Raw genomic sequence first — 25,541 nt, 5'->3', positions numbered from 1 at the left:
CTGAGACTTTAGTTCCTTGTCTGTAAAACAGAGATAATCTCACCCACCTCTTAAGATTGTGGTGTGAATTGAATGGGGATAATGAATGTCAAGAATTTAGCACAGTGCCTGGAAAAGAGAGACAGCTCAACAACTGGCAGTTCTTCTTAATCTAAATCCCTTGAGATCACCTCAGATGCCACCGCCTTCTCTAATCCACCCAGCCTCCACCTCGCACAGACTCTCTGCCCTACAGGGTGGCTTTCTACCTTGGAGGAACCTGGGTTCTTATCTTTCTAGACTATGGGGCCCTTGGGGAGGGGACATGTAGGAACATAGCTAGATTCCTGGTGTCTGGCACCAAGCAGGCACTCGCTCACTGATCACTGGCCCAACAGATGAATTAATGATGTAAGGCTGGGCTGTGACAGATGAGGTCTCACAGTGGTCCAGATCAAGACCGCTGCCAGCACTTGGGAGGGTGGAGTCCTTTGATGGCTAATCCCAGGGCTCTTTCCCACCCAATGCTCCTCCACAGCTGGGTCCTTGCCTTCCCCCTCGGCCAAAACAGGGACCTGCCCTAGGACCACAGAGCAGATGGCGTAGTCAGGGCCTCGTTGAACGACTACGCACTCAGCCACCAGGCTGCTTGAGTGCTGAGGGGCCCGTGGCCATGGGCAGGGGGCTCAGTCAGGGCAGCCTCTTGCCATGAGACTGCTCCTCCTCAAATCAGAGAAGGTGCCAGAGCTGTGCATGTATAGGGGTGAAAGAGCTTGTTAACAGCCTCCTTCACAGGTTCACTCAACCATGTGCCAGGTCCTCACTTCAGGAGCTGAGGGTCATGTAACACAGTCTCCCTGGTGGGGATTCTAGCTGAGTGGGGGCACTGTGATGGGGGGGCCACTGGGAGCTGTGGGGACACAGACATACACCTCCCTCTTCACCCTGAGGGCCAGGAAGGGCTCTGCAGAGGAAACAAAGCCTGTGCTGGGCCTGAAGGGCGACCGAGAGGAGGGAGACCGTATTCTAGGCAAATGGTTCAAAGGCTGGCCGGGGCAGGAGACCACGTGGCCCTCGGGGAACTGAGACAGGAGGCATGGTGGGCAGGGCAAGGGGCCGAGCCTCAGGAGCTGTTGTTCTGTCTCTGGCCTGTCTATGTCTGTGCTCAGTTGCTCAGTCAGGTCCAGCTTGTTGTGATCCCCTGGACTGTAGCCTGCCAGGATCCTCTGTCCATGGAATTCTCCAGGCAAGAATACTGGAGTGGATTGCCATGTTCTCCTCCAGGAGACCTTCCCATCCCAGAGATCAAACCCAGGTCTACTGAATTGCGGGTAGATTCTTTACTGTCTGAGCCAACAAAGAAGTTCTCTGGCCTGGTAGCTGCCAAACTCTTTACCTCATTAGTTTGTAAACTTCTCTGGGCCTCAGTTTCCCCATTTGCACAGGGAAGGGACTAGCCCACAAGCTCAGATCCAGCCTTGCCCAGCTGCGCCAGAAGTCACAGACCTCTGGCGAGGCCCAAACTCCAGCCAGAATCCTTCTAGAGTGCTGCCAGCTGGTGAGCTGTCTGGAGACAAAGCCTGTGTGCTCTCCACCCACCATCACCATGCCCATGTCCTGACTGACTGGCTGGGAAGTGGAAGGAGCCCTGGGTGTCCCCTCCCCTTGCCACTCCTTCTACAAACTGGTGGTGGCTGACATGCCTCAAGAGCGGCTCTGGGAGACCAGGTCGGTCTCCTGCTCAGAACTCTTTGCTCCATGCTGTTTCAGAGAAGTCTGAACTCACCAGCCTAACACTCAGAAAACCTGTTTGACTCTGCGGGTGTCTCTCTCTCTTACACACCATGTTTAGCAGTGTATATTTGGGATTGCACTTTATTTCCCAAATACCCTCTGTTGTGCCCTTCTTTAAAATTATTTATTGCTTTGGCTATTCCAGGTCTTAGTTGTGGCATGTGGACTCTAGTTCCCCAACCAGGGATCGAACCCCAGGCCCTCTGCCTTGGGAGTACAGAGTCTTGACCACTGGACCACCAGGGAAGTCCCTGTTGCTCCCTTCTCAGCCCACAAGGTGGCAACCCCATTCCTCATTCCCCTCGCAGCCCCCCAGCATGGTGCCTGGCACAGGCACTGTGGGACTGGCTCTGGCCTGGGAGGTTGGGCCACAGCTTAACCAGCAGTTCTCATGCTTCAGCATGCATCATAGCCAACCAGAGGGCTTGCTGAAACATACATGCTGGCCCCCATCCCCACAGTTTTTGATTTAGGTCAGGGGGTGGGGTCCAAGAATTTGCATTATTAGCAAGTTCTAAGTTTATGCTTTCCACCAGGTCCCCATGGACTGAGACATTCACCTTTTGCACAAGGGGTGCAAAAAAAAAAGGACCTGAAAACTGCCCAGACTGATGCTAGATCCCACTGGGCTCTCTGGACCCTGGGCTTGGCTTCTGGCTGGACTACTCAACATTAATACCCTCAGGCTTCCCAGGAGCTCCTGACTGTCGGTGCCACCTCAGGGCCCTGGGCTGCCCCTTGGGTCAGTGCGCCCCTGTTCCTGCTCATGCCTTGCTGCCACCGTCACACTGCAAGCTCCCTGTGAAGGCAGGGACTCAACCTGCTCATCTCTGTACCCTTCAAGCCCGCCCCAGAACCCAGGAAGTAAATATTTGACCAGCTGTTTGATAGGAAGGACCTGCTCCAACAAGTGGACCAACAAACAGAGCCACCTATGCCCCTCACTGGTTTTTCTTGGGGGCCCAGACTGTGGAAGAGCCCGGAGTCAGGTGGACTGTGCATCGCAAGGCAGGGCAGGGGGCAGACCTGAGCCTACAACCCCATGCTGCCACTAAGTCATGCTGGAACACAGGCAAGTCATGGACTCTCTCTCTGCCTCAGTTTTCTCATCTGTAAAGTGGGGATGATAAAGTAGTACCTAAACTTCATAGAATCAGGACTGACACGTAGTAAGTGCTCAGTAAATGACAGCTGCCTCCTTTCTCCCTGCTCCTCTCCCACCATCCAGCTGTAAGCAAGTTGGGCATGAAATATTCCTACCTCTTGGAAGGTCCTTTCTCACCCTGGTGAATTCCGGCTCACCATCCAGGCTTAGTTCAAATGTCACTTTCTCTGTGAAGCCCTCCCTGCACCCTCTCTCCCTTTCCTTATCATACACCGCATGTATTTCTGGCTTTACACTTGGTTCCAATCACAAGCATTTGTGTAAAGCTCTGTCTGAGCTTCCTGAGGGCAGGGGTTCTGGTTTACTCACATAGGAGGAGCTCCATGAATGTTTGCAGAACTGAACACACTACAGGAATGAGAGCACATGCCATTTGTATAGTTGCCACGTGGCCAGGACCTGGAGGTATTGGTGAATGGATGGGTGGCAGGCCAGGCCTGGGCTGGAGGAAGATGGAGAGCATATGCTTCACTAGCCTCTGCAAAGTTATAAATGCTGTGCTGCAGGCTCAAACACGGTGGGAAAACATAATGACCATGGTTCTGATGGGCCCCAGGCCTCAAGTTTTGGCAGTGCTCTGCCAGCACTAAAAAAAAACACAAGAACAAAACAAATCTCTTCCCTATACCACTGTCCATCAGGCCAGCCTTGTGGGTCTGAATGCAGAGCCGACTTGGAAGGCTGAGTGGGGCTAGGACCAGGCCTGGTAGCCCCACTGGAGACCCCACCCCCAAGGCCAGGGCAAGGGCCTGCCCATGCTGGGCCAGCACTTTTCCTCCATATATCCTCACTTTGACACCACCCTAATGTCAGCCAGCCCTGGAGCACCCAGCACCAAGGGCAGAAGTGGGGATCACTTAGGGATCCTCATCAATATCCGAGTCCAAGGCCTTCTATTCCCAAGAAGCTGCTGCTTCTTCTCCAGCAGCTCAAAGAGCACACAGACCAGAGGGCCTGAGAGAAAGAAGGGCCCAGCTCATAGTCTCTTAAGGGAGACTCTCCCCTTTGTTTGCAGCCTGAAGCCCTCAGTCCAGTTTTACTTCTATCACAGACCTACTGGCCACCTGATTTCCCACCATAGATGACTCCCTGTTTGCTCCCAGCCCCATTGCTCTCCTATCTGGAAAAGACAGGGCTCTCCGTCCCATCGTCCCCATCACTGGGTACCTGGGACCTCGGCTGAGGACTAATGAGTCTTGGTGTGTGAAGTGCTTTGAGCTCTCAGGATGAAAGCCTGCTGGGCAGTACAAAGTCACTCTCTGCTTGTTGTTCTTGTTCCTAATGAACCCTGAGGTGCCAGGGAGCCGGAGCGGAGCGTGAGGCACAGGCTGAGCCCAGAGGGCCGGGAGGACCTCTCCAGGTGCCCGGCACAGTGGGGTCAGCCAGGGGCCAAGGCCAGAGGCGGCAGCTGCCAGAAACAACTGCCAGATGTGGCTTAGCCACGTGCACACAGGCAGGCACATGACCACCTCTGACCTGACCCTGGACAGTCTAAAGACTGGAGTTTATCCTAGGAGTCTGGGCGCTATCTTCACCAAAGGCAGGAGATGGAAAAGATGAAAGAGAATGACCTTGCAAGGATTTCTTTGCGCCCACTCAAATGATCCGTGTCCGGAGTGCTCAGTTAGTGATGCTAATCCACCTTCATACTCCTCTGAAGACCAAAGCCTGCCCCCTGCCCTGCTGTGGGCAGACACAGAGTCCAGTTCACACGGGAGCGCCAACAGAGGACACTTTCCATCAAACCCTGACTGGCCTTCCAGGGGGCACATGAAAAAGGCCAGTGACTTAGAATCAAATTCCAAAGTCACTCTTCAAAACAACACAGCACTTTCAGGGGTTATCAGTTTCTTTGGGGCCAGCTTTCCCCCTCCTCCCATCCTAATCCACAGCTCTCCCACTCACGGGATTCTCAGGGACACAGGGCCTGAGGGCTGAGGCTCTGTCCTGGAGAACTTGAGAGCTGAGAGCATAGCACATCTCCTGAGGCCCAGAGAGAGCAGCACCTGGGACACACAGAGGCTGGGCCCCAGGGACTGGAGTGAATTTATTATCCACCCCTCCCCACAAACACTGCTGCCATGGCTGGCAAGACTAACCAGCCACCCCTACCCCAGTCTCTGGGAATCAAGGAAGATGGGAGGTGAGGGGAACCCAGTCCCAGGTGGGGATACCAGGCGTCAGACCCACCATCTCTCAATGAGTCATGGAGCAGAGCTTATACCTGCAGTTCAGCCCCTCCCATGCTCCTGAGTTGAGACAGAGGAAAAGTCCATTTCCCCACACTGACCTGGGTCTGTTGAGTACAGGGGAACCCCTTTTGCTATTTGCCAAGGAGCAGATGGGTCTGCTGGACGTGTAGTCAGGGACAGGGGAGCCAATTAATTAACGTTCCCTCCTTTTTCCCTCCCACCCTCCAGATATCCTCCCCTGTCTAAGCTGATTTTAATGGATAACTTGCTCACACTCTCCATATCTTTACCTCCCAATCTTTCAACCAAATGTGGCCCTGCCCTGGCTAAGACCCCTCTCCAGCCGCCCAGTGTCTGTTCTCCCTGGTGGGGGAGCTCTAAACATGAAAGAGGAGGACCCTGCAGCCTCAGATGAGCCTGGAGGGCAGTTGTGAGGGAGGCCGCCAGCTCTGAACACCACTGTTGACTTAAGCACGAATCCTCCAGGGTTGGAAATCAGACCCCCACCCTCCCCAGTGACATAGCAAGGATTTAAGACTGTTGCTTCTTGCCAACATGGTTTCTTCTGATATCTTGTTTCAGAGCATGACCCTCCCCCAAGATCTCCCTGTTCCAGAGTGTCCTAGGTCTCCAAAATTCCTCTAGCTCAGGCCTTGGGTCTGCTTGGTATCTGCTGACCAGCCGATTTCTTGAAAGAAGCCTTCTGAAGAACTACCCACCAGGAAGCAGGAAACAAGAGAAGAAAAGACAGCAGGAGAGATTACAGTTAGACATCAAGAAAGACTTTCTCACGGTAGTACAGGATGCTGGAAGAGATCATCGAGAGGCTTGTGACATCTCCTGTTGATAACCCTCTGTTACTTCTGCCCCAATGCTTGGTCCACGCTTGCATGCTCCATGCTCTGCAGCTGCTTGGTTTCTGGCACTACTGATTCCCACCTGCTGAAGCCCATGTGGCTTGCTACCAGCTCAGCTCCTGCAACCCTGATCTTGCCCTTATGTAGCCAGCCTTCCAAGATGCCCACATTAGGATGTGCACAGTAGGGTGGGGAGAAGCAGGGTGGCTCAGTGAGTCAAATCCATGAATTCTAATCCTGAAAATAGGCACCCTGAATTCCTTTAGATCTCAGATGGGAGCTCATCCCACACAACATGAACCTAGCTTAAGCTGCTTCACATTAGTACCATCAGGGCAGACCCACAATGTCCATTACCTTACGGAGGACTCCCAGACACAGCTGTCCAGCAGAAATGGGCCAAGAGGGTTTGTTCAAGAAGAGAACACAGACTGGGCTTTAACTTCCCTTAGTTTCTTCTCTCTACTGGGCTAAAGGCAGTATTTAACTCCTAGACTCTTCCCAATAAAGAGACCTCAGAAGCTACCTTGCTACCCCTTCTCTCTCATTACACAGAAATTCAGAAAAGGAAAGTAATTTGGCCAAATTCTCAACCACAGTTGAAGCTTCCCATCTCCCAATCCAGTGCTCTTTTGATGACATTTTTATGTTGCAGCTCTGGCAGGAACCCCAGTGAGGGACAGAGATCCAGTAAAATGGGCATCATTGCTCAGGAATGCTGATTTGAAGCCCAAGACCTATCTCTGGAACTTACTTTGTGACTCCAACCTCAGTAAGCCTCAGTTGCTCCCTCTGTAAAATGGGGCTAGGGTCGCCCACCCCCAGGCTCATTATGAGGAGTCAATGGAGATGAACCATTTGAATATGCCCGGCCTGCTGACTAGAACAAAGTAGACATTAACAAAATGCTGGCCTGAAGAGCCAAATAAAAGAAGCAAGAATCCGAGGTTTCCCAACAGCGCCCCAATAATGCAAGCCTAGGCCTGGAGGGGAGGACGTGCACACCTTAAGCCCAGCCCGGAGAAGCCCAAGACCAGTCATTGAATGGGGACCCCTCCTTCACCCTGCAGCTGCCCAGGGAGGCCACCAAAGTGGGTCTCAGCACAGGCTCTGCTGAGAGCACCTTCTCACCTCCCAGAAACCAAGGCAGTCACTCTCCTGAAGGCCAAAGGGGGACAACTGCCCGATGCCTGGTCCAAATCTAAAGGAAATATCTGTCACAGAAGCAGTGGCTCTCTATTCCCTGGGGCTCTGCAGGACAGGGCATCCCTTCTCAAGAGCTGGCAGGCGCAGCTGCCCCTGCGCCAATGGCTGAGCAGAACTCCTGGAGGTGTGGCACATGGGTGGGAGCTAGCCCTGAGCACACTTTGAGGACGGGAAGGCAGTGACAGCTCCCTGAGCGCTGCAGCCGGGCCAGCCCCCTCAGCGTCTGCCTGTCCGCGGTCTTTCGGCCATCGCTCCCAGCCCCACTTTGCTAGCTGCGGGCTTCTCTCCTGCAGGCCGGTCCGCGCGAGTCTCGCCTCTTTCCCGTCCCCTCCATCAAGACGCGGCGGCCGGCGGACAGGCGCTCCCAGGCACCTACCGGTTCCGGCGCACGGTCCCTTGCCTGCCCAGCCGCAGAGACCCGCTTGCACGCGGGCAGGGTGCCTGTCACCTCAGCGGCCGCTGGTCCAGTCCCGGACTCACCCGCGCGGCGCTGGGGGCGGGTGAGCGGGCGGCAGGTTTCTCCCAGGGAAACTGGGTGTCTGGGCGCGCCGAGGTAGTGCCCTACCTTCCTCCCCGGGTAGGAGTTCCTGCTTGCGTTCCCGCTTCCTCCCCTCTCGGTGCTTAGGGTCTCGGCCTCGGCCCCTCCTCTTGGACTCCGACATTCTGCCCCGGGGTCCCGGGCGGTGGGACAGATGCGAGGCGTGCGAGGCGCGGGAGGCAGGGACTGCCTGAGCTCTCCGCAGCCGCGCTGCGCCCCCGCCGCCTGCAGCCCCAGTGCCGAGCGCGGCGCCTTTCTTATAGGCGGTCACACCCTCCGGGGGAGGGGAGAGGCGAGCCTTAACTCTTCCCCTCCCGCGCCCAACGCCCTCATCCCCCCCTCCCCACTCGCCCCGGCTGCGGGGGAGCTGTGGGCGGCCGGGTCTGGCCCTGGACCCCTCCCGGGGCCCACCGCGGGAGGCAGGACCCGCGCCCAAACGAAGCACCACGACCTCCTCGCCAGGAGAGAGGGCTGGAGCTGGGCTGGGGGCCTGAGCCAGGATTGAGGAGGGGGAGTAGAGATCCCCCAGCGAGGGCCAGGCTGAGGACAGCATGGGGGTGGGGAAGACAGCAAGAGCAGGGCCCAGGAAGGGACCGAAATGAAGCCCGCTGGCCAGCCCCGCGGAGTCGGAAGAGCTCCTGCTTTTTGCAGTCTGTCTCTACTGCTTCAGTGCCCCCCACCGGCCCGCTCGCCCACCCTACGACGGGCAGTTTGCCTGTGCCTCCCCATCCCTGAAAGTCTGGTTGTAACCCCCCAGGACACCACCAACGTGGGGGAAGACCTTTTATGGAGCTACCATTTGTGCCTGGCTGCAGGGGTCTGTGGCCCAGGAGCCTCCCAGCCAGGGCAGGCTGCAGTCAGAGAAACCTGGGTGTCCCAGGTGGCTGGTAGCGTCCCCTCCCACACACACTGACAGCCCAGGCTGCGGCACCAGCTGGCTCTTTTTTTTCAAGGCCAGAGACACTGAATTCAAACACTGGAATCCCCCCTCCCTGGCAGCACACCTCTCCCAAGCCAAAGGACGAGTGCTGTCAGAAAGGACAGCGTCCTGCCTCCTGCCTGGGCGTGGTGCTGAAAGGGTTACAGAGCAGAGGCTCTCCCTCTTCTGGCTCCCAGAAAGCCTGAGCCTGCGGTTTGCCTCGCTGCCTGAGGTGTCCCCTTACAGCCATCCCAACTGGAATCCGAGTCAAAGATCATCTCAGCCAGTCCTCTGCCTCTTAGGAGAGGGTCCCAAGGCTTCCCTGGACAGTGTCCTCCTTAGGAGAGCCTGGAGCAGGCTAGGACTCTGGGTCAAGGCCAGAGACTCTGAGGCTCCAGGGCTGCCTGGGGGCCTGACCAGACCTTGAGGCCAAATGGGGAGGGGGGGGCGGTGTTGGGGGGAGTGGGAGGGGGTGGACATAGAAAGAGAGAAGATGCAGGCGGTGCCCACGCAGACGGCTGATGTCCTAGGGCTCTTGGGACCTCAAGCCTGTCCCATAGGGGGCCAGCTCTGGGAAGACCGAGTGTATGAGATCTCTTTCCTTCCACATCCCAGCTGAGGTGCAGGGAACACTCACTTCAATTCAGGGAGCACTGCTGTCTGACAGGTGGGCAGCCAGGGGTCTGGGGCAGAGCCAGAGTCCACTCACTCCTGCTCTAAACCCTGACCCATTCATTCAGCTTCCAAGGTGGCATTCTCACCCATCCTTCCCCAGCCACCTGGTCACTGACTCAGTTTACTCTCTCCTTCTGTCCCACAGACTCTGGTCTCTTTTCTCAAAGTCTTGCCCTTTCAGTTCTGACCTCCTCAAGGCCATCAGAGTGAGCCTGCTAAAACACAAACCAGATCACTTCGCTCTCTACTGCCTCTGGGTTAAACCTAAGCTCATGATTGATATCCAAAGCCCAATTCCATTGGGCCACAGCTCAAAGCCTTCTAGCCTCTAATCCTGCACCCCAGCCACATTTACTTACAAGTCAAACACACCATATTGTTTCCTCTCCATATCTTTGCACGGGCTAATCTCTCTTCCAAGAATGACCTTCCCCCCTTCCTCCCTGCCTGCCCTGGCCTGGCCAACCTCTCTGTTCAATCATTTAGCAAATATGTAGTAAGGCTTATTGTGTTTCAGGCCCAGGGTGATGTGCTGGAGATTGGCTGTGAGCAAACCAAACATGGGCCTACCTACATGAAGATTACAGTCTTGGTGAGGATGGACAAACAACTAATTACACAAATAATGAATTAATTAAAATTTGTGTTAAATACTGAGGAGACACTGGGTCAACAAATATTTCTACATGTTGACCTACTGGTTGATAGAGGAAACAGATTGTAGTGAGGGAAGTCTTTCCCTAGGAAATATTTAAACTGGGATTCAAGGAATGAGTGGAGTTGGCTGGACTAAAGGGAGGTGGGAAAGAGCATTCCTGGCAGAAGCAGCAGTACATCCACTGGTTGTGGGGCAGGAAGGAGCTTTTGTGCCTTTGAGAAACCAAGAGACAGTCAGTGTGCTAAGGAGTGTGTATGAGTGTGTATATGGGTGTATGCATTGGAGTGTGTGCATAGGGTGTGTGTATCTGCATGTAAGGCAAGTGTGTGTGTACATGGGGAATGTGGGGGTGACATACATGTAGAAGGAGCCTGGGGAGGAGGCAAGCAGGAATCAGATCAAACAGGGTACTGCAGACCCAGTAATGGCACTGGGGTTTATCCTAAGAGCAATGGTCTGTTTCCAAGTTTTTAAGCGCAGTTTGTGAGGGGTGGGAGAGGGCAATCGTTCAATTCTCTGCTTCCTAGTGCTTTCTATGTATCTCTGGAAGAACACATCACTTTGTATCGTTTTCAGTTTCTACCTGTCTCCCCAGCTAGAGTCGGGTTCCTGTAGGGCTGGAAGCTGAGCACCTAGTACAGGGGAAGAGGTGGGTACCTCCCTGGGATCAGATGAGTGACCCCGTCCCATTAGTGAACAAAGGCCAAAGGCAGCAGCAAGACACTGTGGCTCCAAGTGGGAGCCTGCAGCCAGAGCTCTCATGGCTCAGTATGGATGCATGATACAGTCAGCAATGCCACGGCAACTGCAAGAGGCATGAGCACTCTTCACAGGCTGGGGTATCCATGTGTGCTGCTGAGGGAAGTGGGGTTTGAAGAAGGTCTTCCAAGGTGGGGAGATTTCAATGGGGTGCAGGTGAGGGGTTCCAATGGGTGAGACACAGCAAAGACCTAAGGGAAGCAGTCTCTAGGCACCGTGAGCAGACCAGGTTGATGTGAGAAAATTATGGGAGCGACGAGTCATGAATACAGCAAACTACTGGACACCTACTGTACGCCAGAGCTCACAGCACTCAGTACGTTATGCACGTTATTCCTTGTAATCTCCACAACGCTCCCAGTGAGGTAGGTTCGGTCATTATCCCTGCTTTACAGTAGAGGGAACAAAGACCAGGAATGGTGAGATTACTCATTCAAAGTCATGTGACTGGGACTCTGCAAAGCAAGGACTCATAGCCCCTTTCAGAGGGGCCTGTGCTCCTCCCCATTCCACTACTCTGCTTGTGCTTGGGCCAGAGATGCGCCCTGACTGCCAGGCTGAAGTTTTTGTAAATAAGAGGAATTCACTGATAATTTTTTGAGAAAGAGATTTTTTTGAGATAATGGGAATGAGAGAAATTAATCTGAATGGAGTGTGCAGGATGGATGGACAGGGGAAGGGAATGGAGACAAGGGAACCTGTTAAGCAGGTCAACCATTAACTACCTTTATTATATAGAGCCAGCTAGACTAGGTGTCAGGCTCTAAATATTGTGAGGGTTAGGTAAGAGGCAGGGGGCTTGACCCAGGGGGAAAAGGCAGTGAAAGGAGTAGTAGTAAGAATAGCTAAATTATAGTACCAACTCACTCAATCCTTCACAACAACACTATGAAGTAAGTCTATCATTATCTCTATTTTGCAAAGGAACACCACTCCCCGACACCTTCTGTCTGGACCAGGGCTCCTGCCAGGAGCCTGAACATGACCCTGGGAGCCAGACCTGTTGCCATGGGAACTCCTTCCTCTTACCACAGGTTGTGCAATGCCCAGTACAACCTCACGCGGGAGCGAGCCGAACCTGGGGATGGGCCGAGAGACCAATCACCCAGAGAAGAAGCCTTTCCCCCACCCTGGTTTCACAATGGGACACTAATAGTAACATAACAAGTTAATTCAATTCCTTTAAGGAGCAACAACACAATGTTTAACTGGCTTACAAACTTTTTTTTCTTTTTAACATTTTCCCCTCCACTTTGAGGCTGTGCCATGGGCAAACTTTGAAGTTCAGCAAAGTTTAGACTTGTTTGAGTCATGTGCAAAAATGCCTTTGAGTGAAAAGGGGGAAAAAAGTACTACCCCTTCCTCCACCTGGACTTTGGGGCTCCAAAAGGATTACCGGTAGCGTTCTCTTAAAGCGGGGTCTCAGTGGGGACTGAGACCCCTCCCCTTGGACTCACTGCTTGGCAGGTTGTCCAGTGATCTCAGGCCAGAGAGAGCCTGCTGCATTTCCTTAGGGCCACCTCCAGCCCTAGAAAGGGCACCCCTGAGCCAGCCCTGAGCCAAACTTGCATGGGAGTTAAAAGTCCTTGGAGAAGATGAAGCTACCCTTACTCTCAGCCACCCCCATGTTAGTGCTTCAAAGTCACGAGGCTCCTCTTGCTCACTCCCCACCCAGTGAGGCTGGCAGAGGAGGAAACAGATCAATATGCCACTCCTTGCAGGACCGGAGAGTTTCCCAGTCACCCTGGAGGCCAGCCCATTACCCCATGACTCTGGGAGACAGTGGGATCCTGGCTGGAGCCAGGCGTGCCCTGAGGAACGCCGGGGGGCCCAGTCCCAGCCCACCAAGCCCAGCGAGTGCTTCTCTCAGAAGCTGCACTGGGCCTGCAGCTTCAGCATCTCTGTAAACCACAACCGATTTCTTCTCTCACACACAAGCTCACTCATGCCTCCAACTCTCTCACAGCCTGCAGAGAACTAGGCAGCCAAAGAGAAGGGAGCTGCATGGTCTAGACAAAAGGGCCTAGGTTAAAGGTTAGGACACCTGGACTTGGGCTCAGTTTGCCCCTGAGATTAGGTTCCTCTGAGCAGGTCAGTTTCCAGATCACCAGGGACTCAGGCTACAAAATGGGGAGAAGTGCCCCCAGATCTCACCACTATACCCCTACTGCCAGTCTGGGAAAACCACTAGAACCTGGGAGAAGGAGGGATTAAGAGACTCAAGTGCAGAAAAGCACTCCATTGGCAGGTGAGAATGCCTCTGGAGCCACACTCAGCCCTGTAAACCCTGGCTATTCCCCTCCAAATTGTGCCTGCGTACTCACCACACTGGGGCTTCCCTGGTGGCTCAGTGGTAAAGAATCCGCCTGCCAATTCAGGAGATGTGAGTTTGACCCCTGGGTTGGGAAGATCCCCTGGAGTAGGAAATGGTAACCCACTCAAGTATTCTTGTCTGGGAAAGCCTGTGGGCAGAGAAGCCAGGCAGGCCAGAGTCCATGGGGTCGCAAAGAGTTGGACACGACTTAGCGACTAAACCACAACTCAGCACACACACTCACATCTACACCGACGTACATGAGCTCCTCTGAGCCCTGGTACTGCAGAGAGATTGAAATCAGTCATCCATCCCACCCAGGCTCCAAACCAGTCCTCTCACACTGTGATGTTCTGAACAAGAGCTGGTTTCTGCTCAGAAAAAAAAAAAAAGGCTCACAGGCCTTTCTCACAGAGATTCCACTAAGTGGATGAGGAAATTCATTTCTGACCTAGAAATGAGGACATTTGTAAAGGGCCCAGCCTTTCCACAGCTCCCTAGGCTCAAAGGACGGCACCAATGGTGCCAAGGTACAAGGCCACGCCTCCCACCATGCCCTTGTGACCCGTCCCCGTGCCCTCAGCCCCTGGGGGGACCACAGGTCAGCTGTTCCAGAGCCTGAGCTGGGCCTGACTGTGGGGGCTTCTGGGTGGGCACCTCTGCTTCCATGCCCATCATTTAGAAGCCGCTTCCTGCCCACCCAGTCCCAAAGCCAGGAGAGAGTTCATGCTCCCTGCCCAGGAGTTCATCCTCGCTTTCAACCCCTCTTGAGAGAGGAGGCGGAAGGAAAGGGGCAAGCCCAACCCAGGAGCAGCCCCAGAACAAGCTGAGAGGGCCCAGGAGAGGGAAGAAAGCACTGGCCAAAGAGAGGGTGGGGAGACTCCCCTGGCTCCAGGGGCCGGGAGAAGAAAGACGAGGCAGCAATGGGAGAGTAAACCAGGGGAGAGGTGAGGCGACAGGCAGGCCTGGGCAGGGCTCCGAGCAGGATGGAGAGAGGAAGTAAGAAACTGGAGCAGCCCAGTGATGAGGGGGGTGGCGGGGGGAGGGTGACCAAGATGATGAAGAAGTATGGGGCTGCAGGGAGGCCAGTCAGCTGCCACTTCCAGTATCCCCTGGGGACCTGCTGGGGTGCCCCTGGGCAGGTCTCTTTCCCTCTCTGGCCTGTCTTCCCATCTGGAAAGCAGGAGATTGGACTAGATCTTGAGAGGTCCCCCGTGTGAGGAACCTAAGGGTTCCATGCTTGCCAGCAAGAGGGGAGCGGCTGGGAGCAGACAGGTGAGTGGCACCAGTGTGATGATGGGGAAGGGAGGTAACTGGTCCACAGGCCCTTCTCCCAACTGCATGCTGTCCCTCAGCCCTTTCCTTCTGTGTCCTCTTGGCCTGGCAGAAGCCCTGAGTTGTTGCCTATAGCCCCTCTGTTCTGCTGCAGGGAGGGAGTCGGGGGAGGGCACAAAGCCTTGGGTACGGGTATCAGGCCCCATGCCAGAAGGTCAGGAGGTCCTGGATTCCTACTGTCAGCCTCTTCCAGGGCACAGCCTGGGGGCAAACTGCCTGTTTGCCTGGAAACACCTAGGAGACTCCGGTGCTTCATCTCATGTGACCCAGAGCCACACTTCTCCCAGGGGTGAGATGGGGGAGCTTGTCTACCTTTCCCAGGGTGTGTGTGTGGAGAGGTGATTCAGTCCTTCCGCTTGCCTCCTTCTTCAAGCTAACTGTGTAATTACACAGCAATAATAATAACTGGCACTTACACACCGAGGCCTGTGAATGTACATAGTTTATTTATAAAATGACATAATGGTTCACTTGCTGGCCTGGGGACTGTGGAGACCACGCACAAGGGCTTAGCTGCTGTCTACACCATCTGGGGGACATGATGACTGCATGGATCAGCAACCCATGAAAGTAAGTGCTCCCAGAAGTAATTGTCCTGACCCTGCAGATCCTGTTCTGGTGCAGCACGGATAATGAACGAGGAGCCAGCCTTCTTAGACAGAGTAGGCTCACATGTCTCTGTCCCCTCTGGGAGGTCAGGCTGGAGGAGCCAGAGTCTATTCCCAGTCCCCTGAGGAGTGAAGGGGCTCATCTAGAAAGTTGCAGTTCCTTTCTAGTTTGAGGGAGACAATTTGAGCCAGGCTGGCAAATTTGGAGAGGATCCTCATCACCACCCAAGGAAACAAGGGGCCTTGCCCAATATAGGCATTTATGAGCCTGGAGGCAAAAAATTCTCTTCTCTCTCTTAGCCCTGCCTAGCCTAGCCCTGCCCAGCCCAGCCCTGCCACCCCAAACCTAGCTGCTGTTGGGACCACAGCCCAGCCTCCCTGCTCTGGTCTGGGTGCTGGTTTACATGTCAGACTCAGCCCTCTTGGGGATTCCCAAACGACAGCTTCACAGACACTAATTTCACAGTGGCTGTGGTGGGTCTCAAGGATCCTGAAGACCCAACACTGGCCCTGTCCTCTTTCTTCTTCCTATCCCAAATCACCCCTTTCCTTCTCCTCGGAGCCCCTGTTCACAGCTTATGGAAGTCCTCACACTAACCATAAAAACCATGAAAACTTCTAGGCTCTTCTTGACTCTTGGAGCACCCTGGGACTGTGAATACCATAATTCACTCAGAAGCAAGGTCTACAAATTCCAAGTAGATGCGATATCAAGAGAAGGCCAGGAAACCTGAGTTCTCCTTTCAGCCTGACCAGTTTTTTTCCTGGTGGCTCCTGGGAAAGCCATATTTTCCTTTTGGGCCTCAATGTTTGCTTGTCTGTGGAAGGGAAGCTGAAATGCTCTCCAAGGGCCATTCTAGCAATAAACATTCAGAGAAGAGCTAAGTCTCCAGATATGTTCCCATCTCTGGGAACTTCATTCCTTGCCCCTACAGCAGCCTCCCTCCTATCTTCAGAAGGTCAACCATTGGCTGCTGGAAAATTCTACTCTTGTAAGCCCAGCCCCTGGGTGTGTATAGGGATCCCCATGGGAACCAGTGCGCACCTGCATGGCCTCAGGAGCTCTGAGCACCTGCCCTGGCCATTGGATGCCGCAGAATTCCGTGCAGTCTTCCTAAGCCTGCAGACCACAGCACTGACTCACCCTCTTCCTCCCACCACCATGACAATGACAACCATGAGGAGGAAGATGTCAGTGATGACTTCAGTAGCCTCTTGCACCCATCCTCACCCCCGAATCTGTTTCTGACACCCTGTCCCAGTCACGCCCAGGCTTCTGGTGAATCTCACTCCCTCTCCCACCGTCTCTGAGGCGGTGGCTTCTGAAAATTGTGGTCAGTGAAGTGCCTACCACAAGCCTTTGTCTAATTACCTACATTGTTCTGGGTTCTGAATGATGTCCAGCCAAGAGCTTCCTTTATGTCATTTTACACACAGTCTGCCCCCCAAATCAGTCCAACACCACCCACTCAGCCTCTAGTCTCTGGGGTTCACCTTGTGGCCAGTGGCTTCAAAAGCTCGGCCGCCTAAGCGGGTCTCCACCAGAGCCTTTGAGTCTCCGCTGCTTTGCGTCTGTCTGCTCCCTGGAGTCAGACGTTGCTTGCTCCGCACCTGCTCTGTGACGGGCACGGTGCTGGGCACCACAGAACACAAAGCGACCACACAGAACCCCTGGCCTTAGGGGTTCGCAGTCTGGAGGGAAGATAATACTTTCACAGACAGACAAAAATCACAGCGTAGGACAGCAGCATGGATAGTCTCCTGTGAGAGGATCAGACAAATTCCTGGAATTTCCTTGGGGACAGTCAGTGTGACCTGGGGTGGTCAGTCAAAGGGGCACTTCCGATAAAGGAAGGGGAAGATTCCAATTAGCAGAAAGGATTGGAAGTGGGATGTGAGTGGGGGATAGGAGGATAGATGCTGATGTATAAGGGAAGCCAGGATACTTCACACTCTCCACCCTACCTGGGCCCTCTGGCCATTTTCCTGTCCCTACCACTTCAGAATCAGGGACCCCACACATGTGGAGTGGCCTTGAGGCCACCGTGGGCCTGGAACTCCACCCCACTTAAAGCTGCCTTCTTCTAGCTGCCTTCCAGGGATCCACAGAGAATGATGCTCCCTCCCCAAAACGCACATGTCCATATGCGCACACCCACCCTAAAGACAACAGCTTCATGAGCTTTTCTGTCAAATCCCCCAGGATCCTCCCATGGATTCATCCTCCGTCTCTCTCCCTCATTCACTCCAATCCATGTATATTACACCTTGCAGCCTCACCCCTCCTCGCACAGTCCTCCCATCATTACATAACTCTGTTTGGGATTATTTTTGCCCAGAGGTATGAGTTGCATTTCTGCATATTTAAGCTGTCCTTGATTCATTCCTGCCCGTTTCTCAGTTCTGTTTGCCCAGGTGCCTGCCCCACCCACAGGCTCTGAGGCCCCTGGGAACATGCCCACGTTGGGCTCAGCTTGCTGCTCAGCGGCTGCTCTACTCCGGCCCACGACAGCAGACCCCACGACCGAGCCATCCGGGGCAGCACTCAGGTGGGCACTAGGCCAGGGTAGGTCCTGGAGCTGTTATACCAGTCACAAAGACGCCGATGCCTATCATCACTCTCCCTGCCTCCCTCCCAGCCAGCGTTGGTCCTTGTATCTCCTAATGTTTTCCGCCCCCATGGGTAGCACTCCCACTCTCTGGCCCCAGGGCGAGGCCCCAATAACTCAAGGGGAAAGGGACAGTGGAAGGAAAGACAAAATGCTAATTAATGGTTTGTTTCCTATTAGCTTCTCACAAATAGAATGGCTTAATGTAATTACTGAAATGGTTACAAGGGGGCTCTTGTTGCACTGTAAAATAATTATCTGACAATCATTTTATTTTTAAGAGCTAGTTACCAAATAGACTGGAACTCGCTCTCCAGCCTTCTCTCTCCTGCTGTGGGATGAGGTGATTGGGTGGACAATAAGGTGGGGGCACTTTTTGCCCAAGGTCACCAGTTGAGATGAGGATTCAACCCAGCAGTTTCCAGCTATTGGGAGCAGCTGATGCCAGCTGAGCTGCCAAGGCTTGCTGGGCTTGGTGGTGGCCAGGACCCCCCAGGTCCTATCCATATGACAGTGACTCCCGCATGCCCCTGATGGCTGGGTCACCAGGGAGGACACTGAACTCCTCAGCAGAGTCTGCCACCCGAAGTTTGCTCCTCACAAGCAAACTTGCCTCCAGACCTGTATCCTATGCTTGGGGGCTCTGCTCCAACGCTCCCTGCATGGTGGCTTTGCTCCTCCCACATGCCAGGCTGTGCCAATGGATCTGCACGTGTCCCTCATAGCACTTCGAGTGTCGTTATCTGATTGACAGGCAGCAGAATGACATAGCCTAAAAGTTTATGAAAGGTTATGTGGTGAATTTCAGATGATTGGCCAGTTAAAATGAAAGACTCACGGTAATGTTTGTACTGCAAAGATGTAATGGAAGTATAGGAAAGACTTTTCTGGAACATGGGACAGCCTGGACAGAGGCACCTAGCAGGAACTGGCAGAGTGGGATCAGAGAATGATGACCATTCCAATGTGGCTGACATCAAAGACACAGATGGGGAGTCAGGAGAGAGAAGGCTGAGAAAAGTGGGTGGGGACCAGGCAGCCCAGAGCCATTGGAGCGCATGCCAAGGGAATGGGAGAACATAAAGGGTTTCAGAGCAAGGAGGTGACCCCACCTCAGTGCTCCTTTTAGAGGCTCATCTGGCAGCAATGTGTGGGGCAGAATGGAGCAGGAGGAGTCTGGAGACCGCAGGATGGGTCACAGCAACACTTTTCCACAATGGGCTGTGGCCACCTGCTACAGCCTCCCTGGGGTGCTTCCTACAAACTGGAATACTGATCCCATCCAGTACATTCTGAATTACAGTCTTGGGGGTGGAGCCAGGCTTGGTATTTGTAGCTATTCTGATGCAGATGGCATATGAAACACACTTTGAGAAAATTGGCCCTAGAGAATCCAGTCACCACTCCTCAGCTTGGCATTTAGAGTTTTCTGCAACCTGTCTGCATCATTGATTTTTTTTTCCTTACAACTATATTTTTAAAAGTTAATTGAGGGCTTTCCCCATTGCCTCAGTGGTAAAGAATTCGCTTGCTAAAGCAGGAGACATCGGTTCAAAACCTAGTCCGGGAAGAGTCTACACTCTGAGGAGCAGCTAAGCCCACATGCCACAAGTACTGAGCCTGTGCTCCAGAGCCTGTGAACTGAGGCCCACATGCTCCAGAGCCTGTGAACTGCAACTGCTGAGGCCCGCGTGCTCTGGAGCCCAGGCACTGCAACTGGATAGGGGCCTGTGCCGCAATGAAGATACAGCACAGCCAAAAATAAGTAAATAAACAAATTTTTTTAAAAAGTTAATTGAGACAATTCACATACCATACAAACGACCCATTTAAAGTACAAATTTCACTGTTTGTGGTGGGGGGGCGTGTATAGTCACAGAATCGTGTAACCATCACTACAATTAGTATCAGAGCACTTCCATTACCCCCAAAAGAAACCCTGTACTCTTTAGCACCCCTCTCCCCCATCCTCTGAAACCCTCTGAAGCCAGGCAATCACTGATTAACTTTCTATTCCAGAAATTTCATATAAATGGAATTATACAACATGTGGTCTTTTGTACCTGGCTTCTTTCACCTAGTATATTGTTTTTCAAGGCTCATACATGCTGTAGCATGTATCCATACTCCATTCTTTTTTATGACTGAATAATATTCCATTGTATAAATATACTACACTTTTTAATGTAGTCATCAATGAAGGAAAGATGGTCATTTGGGGGTGTTTCTACTTTCTGGCTATTGTGAATAGTATTTCTATGAACATTTGTGTATATGCTTTTGTGTGAATGTATATTTTAATTTCTCTTGGGTATACACGTATCTGGGAGTGGGACTGCTGGGACATATGGTAGCTCTGTCTAACCTTTTGAGGAAATACCAGACTGTTTTCTAAAGCATCTTTACCATTGTACATGCTCACCAGCATTTATGAAATGTCCAATTTCTCTTTGTCAACACTTGCTATTATCTGACTTTTTGATGTTAGCTATCCTAGTAGGTGTGAAGCTGTATCTCACTATGTATTTTTTTTTAAAGTAGCTTCATTGAGATATAATTCATATATCTTACAACTCACCTACTTACACATTTCAATGGGAACATTACATTATTTCCTTGCGGTTTTGATTTGCATTTCCCTGTTACATAATGACATTGAGCATCTTTTCTGGTGCTTATTGGCCATTTGTTTAACTTCTTTGGAGAAATGTCTATTCAGATTCTGTGCTTATTTTTAATTGGGTCATTTATATTTTTATAATTGAGTTGTAAGAGTTCTTTACATATCAGATTTGCATCCCTTATCAGATACATGACTTGCAAAAATTTTCTCCTAACAGTGGGTTGTCTTTCACTTTCTTGATGGTGTCTTTGAAGTACAAAGTTGTAATTTTGATGAATTCCAATGTATCATTTTTTCTTTGGTTGCTTGTGCTTTGGGTACCACCCCCCCCCCCTTTTTAAATAAAGAAACCATTACTTAATTCAAGGTTACAAAGATTTATGCCTATTTTTTCTTGTAAGAGTTTTGTATTTTTAGGTCTTAAATTTTTATCTTTGATTCATGCTAATTTTTATATATGGTATAAGGTATTCTTTCCAATTGGAGAAGAAAATGGCAACCCACTCCAGTATTCTTGCCTAGTAAATCCCATGGAGGGAGGAGTTTGGTGGCTTATGGTCCATGGGGTCGCCAAGAGTTGGACATGACTGAGCGACTGAGCACATACATTCTTCCCCATGTGGATAGCCAGTTGTCCCAGTGCCCTTGTTAGAGAGACTATAATTGCATTTTTCATCATTTCCTCTCACTGATTGTTATGTGGGCTGCATGCAGTCTGAGAACCACTGAATTAAATGATACAGAACTAGGCTAGGCAATGGGTGACTGGGTTTAAACTTTGGTGGTCATATTAAGAACTGAGATAAACGGATGGGTGAGAGATACAGAGGTGAAGGAAATGGTAATACAAGGTGACAGAGTGATTGTAGTGACCCACAAAAAGCTGAAGAGGACAATACTATGATTACACCTTTTCTCTGTACTCTTTTACAGCTTGAAATATGTTCCCACAAACCTTGTTTTAGTCTGTCCTCTAGGTGAGGTAGAGAGGGCATTACCACCTCCAGAAAACAGGTGAGGAAACTGAGGGTCCAAGACGGGGTTAGTGAGCAGCCAAGACAAACCCTGAGATTATGAACATCAGTGACTATCATGCTGATGGGAGTGCGGACACAGGGCAAGAGCTGCTTGATCTGCTTAGACAGGTTGGATTTAGGCTGCCAGCAGGACATGCCTAGCAGACATCCAAAAATGCAGCGCCAGAGTGGGCTCAAGAGGTTAGCGCTGAAGATGAGTTTGAGGAGTCTCTGTTGAAAAGTATCGTTAAAGCAGGCAAGCCTTCTAGGGAGAAAGTGTAGACAGAAAAGAGGAAGCCTGAAGCAGGCACTTGTGAGAAGAGACCTATATTTAGAGGCTGGGAAGAAATCACCAATGTAAGAGGCCATGAAGGATCAAAACAGTGGATGGGAAAAGAGCGAGGAGAAAGATTTCCTGAGAATAAGAGGATAGGAGGGTGGGTCAACCAGTAGCAAACACTGAATAAATAGCTAGAAGGGAAAAAAGAAAACTTACAAAAGGCAAGTTGGGGGAGGGACGGAGGGGACTGGAGGAAGTGTCACAGATCATTGTTTTGAAGAGTTGGCCAATGAATCACATACTTCAGTGCTTGATGGGACTGTGTTACTGGAAGGAAATGCTTTGTGAATCATTTTGTAAAGCAAATAACCAATCTAACCAACCAGTGTCTGTCTGTCAGCTTATCTACCTCAGAGAATTTTCACATAAAAGTTTTGCTTAAAGTTAGCCTGTGGAAGGAATCACAATGTGTTTCTGAAATGATGACCTTTCAGGGGCAGCGGAGCCAGGCCAGGTTTCTACAGGATGAGTACAGATTAAGCAAGCAGTTCTGTGTTTCCAGCTTGTATTCAAAGTCATGTACAGGGGAGAGAAATGGCAGGCATGGGGCCACTAACCCTCCCTTCCCCAAACCTCCCTGATCAACCACATGGCCCTGGGTTACTAAGAGCAAGAAGCACTTGCCAGGACCTGGTCCTTACGTTTAGCTTCTATGCATTAGCTAGCTGCCTGAGAAAATGGTCTTCAAGGTTCCCTGAATCTCTGTAACTAAATGATACTCTGGAGAGAGGAGGGACCATGGGAGGTGACAAGATGAGAGATGCAATGTTAAGAGAAACAAGCATCTGGAGAAGGGTACTGGATACTCTCTTCTTCCATGTCTCAGCCCTTATGGGTTTAGTTTGTATCAGGGTAGAGGTGGGGGGTGTGTTACATGGCTAAATGCCTGGCTTCGTGATGGCTGGATTCAACTGAGCAGGGCATCTAGTACAAGCAAGCTAAGCACAGTGGGGAAGACAGTGATACTGAAGACAAGCTGGTCTCAGGAGTTCACAATTACCACAATAACAGACAAGAGATGTGGTCTCTCTTGCACATACTTGACATGCAAATATCTGTGAAAACAAAATTGAATTAAAGTATACAATGAGAGTGAAAATGAAGTTGCTCAGTTGTGTCTGACTTTTTGCGACCTCATGGACTGTAGCCCACCAGGATCCTCCATCCATGGGATTCTCCAGGCAAGAGTACTGGAGTGGGTTGCCATGTCCTTCTCCAGGGAATCTTCCCAAACCAGGGATTGAACCCAGGTCTCCCACATTGTAGGCAGACGCTTTACAGTCTGAGCCACCAGGGAAGTCCCAAAATATACAATACAGGGCTCTAAAAGAGAAGCAATGAATGTATACCATAGAATACTTGGTAACCACTTCAATGACAAATAAGTTGGCTATGTCAATGTACGAGGATTGTAAATAAAATATAGCAATTGAACAGGGCAGAGACCACATCAGAGACACATATGCAAGGCTCTCAACCAAAATCAGAGAGACTACAGAGGGCAGTAAGGATTTACCTGTCTAGTGTTCCATAAGTTTTCTTCCTATAAACTGTCTTCAGTTCATTATAAAAACGAGTGATCTGGAAAACAAGTGCTATAGAACCGTGGAGGATGGAGTGGTCATGGAAGGATGAGACTACAGCTGGGTTTGATGGATGGGCAAAGTTCTCCCAAGTCAAAGAGAGTAGGGAATGTTCTGAATGAGAAGAACAACATTCACAAGGGTTCAGAGGCAGGAACATGCAGACTGTAGCAAGGCATAGTGATCAAACCAGCTTAGCTTGGAAAAGCAGATGGAGACCCCAGTGTTGAAAGCTTACATGCCAACCTAAGGTATCTGGATTCTATCTTATAGGCTGAGGAGAGTTCCTGAGGATATTGGGCACTAATTCTCAATCTTCACATTTGTGAGGATTAAACGAGTTAATCTAGGTAAACTCCTTATATCAGAGCTAAATGCTTGTTTGTTACTATTATTATTATTATCATTTTTGTGGTTTGTCTTCCAAGCAAACTGCAAGTCTCTTGAGGGCAGGGATTCTATCTTCCACCGAAGGAGGGAGGTGGGGGGAAGGGTGATGAGCTAACCCAGGCACATAGGGTCACAGAAGGCTTCCCAGCATAAAACATGGCTTCTCTGGGACCTTGAAGACATTAATCAGGTATGAAGGAAGGTATACCTGGAATGGAGATTGTTTTGGACGAGGAAACAGCATATGGGAAACTCCAAAGGAGAGAAAGTACATGAAACTAAAAAAAGTTTAGCTACCATCCTCTGAGAAGGTTTCTGCTTTAAAAGAAAATGACAAAGAAGTTATAGGATAGTTGTAGGATTCAAGGTTAATATACAAAAGTCAGTCACTTTATGTACCAGCAATGAACAAGTGGAATTTGGAATTAAAAATGCATTACCATTTACATAAGCATCCCCCTTAAATGAAATACATAGATATACATCTAACAAAATGTGTACAAAATGTATAATACTCTGATGAAAGGTATCAAAGAAGAACTAAGTAAATGGAGAGAGACTCCATGTTCATGGTTAGGAAGGGCTCAATGTTGTCAGGATGTCAGTTCTCCACAAATTGATCTACATGTTTAACACAATCCAATCAGAATCCTAGCAACTTATTTTGTGGATACTGACAGACTGATTCTAAAGTTTATATGGAGAGGCAAAAGACCCAGAATAGCCAATTCAACATTGAAAGACAAGAACAAAGTTAGAGGATCAAGATTACTTAACTTCAAGATTTATTGTAAAGCTACAGTAATCAAGACAGTGTGGTATTGCAAAAGAATAGACAAATAGATCAATGAAAGAGAGCCCACATAAACATTGTCAATTGGTCTGAGAAAAAGAACAAAGACAATACAATGGAGCAGAGATGGTTTTCTCAATAAACGGTGCTGGAAAAACTGAACATCCACATGCAAAAAAATAAATTACATCCTTCACAACAATTAACTCAAAATAAATTAGAGATCTAAATGTAAAATGCAAAACTATAGAATTCCTAGAAGCTAACGTAGGAGAAAATCCAGACAACCTTGGGTTTGGCAATGACTTTCAAGATGCATACCAAAGGCACAAGCCTTGAAATAAATAACTGATAAACCAGACTTCCATTAAAATTGAAAATCTCTGAATGTTCCCACCACAAAAAAGAAATGATAATTATGTGATGTGATAGAGGTGTGAACTAGAACTACGGTGGTAATTATACCATAAATGTGTCAAAGCAACACTGCTGAAATTCTTAAACTTACACAATCTTGTATGTCAATTATATCTTAATTTAAAAAACAACAACTAAAAACTTTTGCTCTGTGAAAGACAATGTCAGGAGAATGAGAAGACAAGCCACAGACTGGGAGAAAATATTTGTGAAAGACACATCTGGTAAAGTACTATCATCCAAAAAAACCACAGAACTATTAAAACTCAACAATTTGAAAACAATCACCTTGATTTAAAAATAGGCAAAAGACATGAACAGATACTTTACCCAAGAAGTTATACAGATGGCAAGCAAGTATGTGAAAAGATATTCAATATCATATATCATTGAGGAACTGCAAATTAAAACAATGAGGTACCACTCCACACCTATGGCCAAAATGGCCAGAATCTAGAACCTGACAACACCAAATGCTAGTAAGGATATGGAGCAACAGGAACTCTTTTATTCATTGCTGATGGAAATGTAAAGTAGTACAGCCACTTTGGAAGACAGTTCGGCAGTTTCTTATAAAACGAAGCTTACTCTTACCATATGACCCAGAAATCATGTTTCTTAGCCAAGTAAACTGAATACCTGTGTCCACAAAAAAGTCTGCACAAGGATATTTATAGCAGCTTTATTCATAATAGCCAAAACTTGGAAGCAACCAAGAATCCTTCAGTAGATGAATGGATTAATAAACTGTGTTACATCCAGATAATGGAA

At 50.4% G+C, this 25,541-nt stretch overlaps 1 protein-coding gene across 4 annotated transcripts in view; it reads right to left on the bottom strand.

The window, feature by feature from the left end:
* The window catches only part of NRG2 (neuregulin 2), a 257,705-nt gene that overhangs the window by 52,860 nt on the left and 179,304 nt on the right, over positions 1-25,541 (bottom strand). The gene's annotated exons all lie outside the window — the stretch shown is intronic.

Source organism: Cervus canadensis, chromosome 4 (assembly GCF_019320065.1).
Source record: "Cervus canadensis isolate Bull #8, Minnesota chromosome 4, ASM1932006v1, whole genome shotgun sequence".
NCBI classification, from domain to species: Eukaryota; Metazoa; Chordata; class Mammalia; order Artiodactyla; family Cervidae; genus Cervus; species Cervus canadensis.
Note: the sequence above shows the minus strand (reverse complement) of the source record. Positions and strands in the feature narration are given on the sequence as shown.